Genomic DNA, 2,217 nt, shown 5'->3' on the forward strand with positions numbered 1-2,217 from the left:
CGATGCTTCCAGAGTGTGTCGACAGAGACACACTAGTTGAGTGGAGCCCAAGGTACCGTGGTCTAACCAACTCAGAGAAAGGGAACGACGCTACAATGCGTAACCCTTACCGTACAGGATTTCAGAAATAGTGCAAAGTCTAGCGTGCACACTTACCACTTACGTGGATTTCATAAAGTGCGCAAAATGCTCAGTGTGCACACTTACCACTACTGTGGGTTTTAGAAAGTGTGCAAAGTGTTCAATGTGCACACTTACCACTATGTGGGTTTCAGAAAGTGCACAGAGCTTAGCGTGTGCACTTACCATAGCATGGCTTTAAATGCACCTGGTTTCTGAATCCAGCAAAGGGGTGCTCACAGAGGACCTACCTTAGAAAGGACAGAAACACACCGGTCCCGGAAGACGCTGCAAAGAAATCTCACAGAAGGATTATACACACATAACCACCAGCACATGAAATACATGAAATACCAGCACACAGCATATGAAATATGATTATACACACATAACCACCAGCACATGAAACACATGAAATACCAGCACACAGCATATGAAATACTTAGGTCTTGCCTACCTCCCTTTGACCCGCGAATCCTCCTTCCCCTACCCGCGGGCGGAGGAGGAGCGCGAGTCGCGACACTAGCCTTCTGTGCCCGTCTCTGATCCTCAGACCGAGACGATCCTCCAGCGGCTCTCTCTCGTCCACAGCCAACGAGTGCGAGAAGGAAAGCCCCTCCCTAAACTCATCAGCCAGGTCCACCTGCGAACCCCATGAGCTCATTCTCCTCCGTGCCTCAGCAGCGGCGGGGCCTGAACCGTGGGGGGCAGATGGCTGCCCCTCTTTCCTCGAAAAGGGAGACAAACGAGAGCGGAGCTTTTTCATCGAAAAACGCTCACAATGCACGCAAATCGCCCCCTCAAGGACGTCGCGTGCGTGCTCCTCGCCCAAACACAAAACGCAGAGATCGTGTGTGTCATCAGGTGTCAAATACCGACGACACGGATACACACACCCTCTAAACGCTCTGCTAGTGCTCGCCATAATAATAGATAGTAGATTGCTCTTACCACGTTTAAATGCACGCTTCAAACAAAACAGTCAATGAAGACGAAGAAGAGAATGACATGTTCTCCCGGTGCCTATTTATACTATAGTCGCACCGGTAGTGACGTCATGGGCTGTCGCCGGCCAACGTGTTGTTGATGTTTTTTCAATGTATGCTTCAGACACGGGTCACGACGAGGCGTTCCCCATAGCGACCCCTAGAGGACGCAGTTCGAAGTTCCCTTGAAAGGGAACAGTATGACTTCTTGTTTAAAGTAGAACATGACAAAATTAATCACTTGAGGTTCAGGAATTGAGTCAGATTAATAGAGAAGCTGCTCCAGTTGATTCATAACTGTTTTCAATTCACTAATAAGCTCATAAGAGTCTTTCTCAGGAATCAGACTTAACTGGTCACGCTGTTTTTTTTTGTTTTTTGATTCACTAAAGAGAACCAAGAGTCATTAGCCTGGGAATCGGATTTAGCCTTACTAAAAAGTGAGTCAGGATGTGAGTCAGATTGATAGAGAAAATACTCCAATTGATTCATACATATTTTTGATTCACTAATAAGCTCATAATAGTCATTCTCAGGAATCAGACTTACCTCATTACGAAATATTATTGATTCATTAAAAAGAATCACCTCATGCGAATCATTAGCCCAGGAATCGTATTTGGCTATTCACACTTTATGCTTTTGATTCACCAAAAAACGAACCCGCTTATAAGAGACATTAGCTCAGGAATCAGACTTAAGTGGTTACAGTGTAGGTTTATGATTCACTATAAAGAACTGGCTCATAAGAATCATTAGCTCTGGAACTGGTTTAAATTAGTCGTGCTATATATTTGTGATTCAGTATAAAGAACGTCTCGGGTTACTCATGTAACCATGGTTCCCCGAGAGGGAACGAGACGCTGCGTCCTGGTGGACACTTTGGGGAATGCTGTCTGCGTGACCGGTACCTGAAGCATGCGTAAAACAACTCCAATCCTATTGGTCCACGTGGCTCGTGACGTCATAGGCGGGTACCCGAAAGTATAAAACGGGCACCTGCTGAATACGTCACCAACTCATTTGTCTGAGGAGATGTAAACAGGCAGGCCAAAGGCATGGCAAAGGGATGCAGCGTCTCGTTCCCTCTCAGGGAACCATGGTTACATGA

The sequence above is a fragment of the Sinocyclocheilus rhinocerous genome, unplaced genomic scaffold (assembly GCF_001515625.1).
Source record: "Sinocyclocheilus rhinocerous isolate Xijiao unplaced genomic scaffold, SAMN03320098_v1.1 scaffold1352, whole genome shotgun sequence".
Lineage (NCBI taxonomy): Eukaryota > Metazoa > Chordata > Actinopteri > Cypriniformes > Cyprinidae > Sinocyclocheilus > Sinocyclocheilus rhinocerous.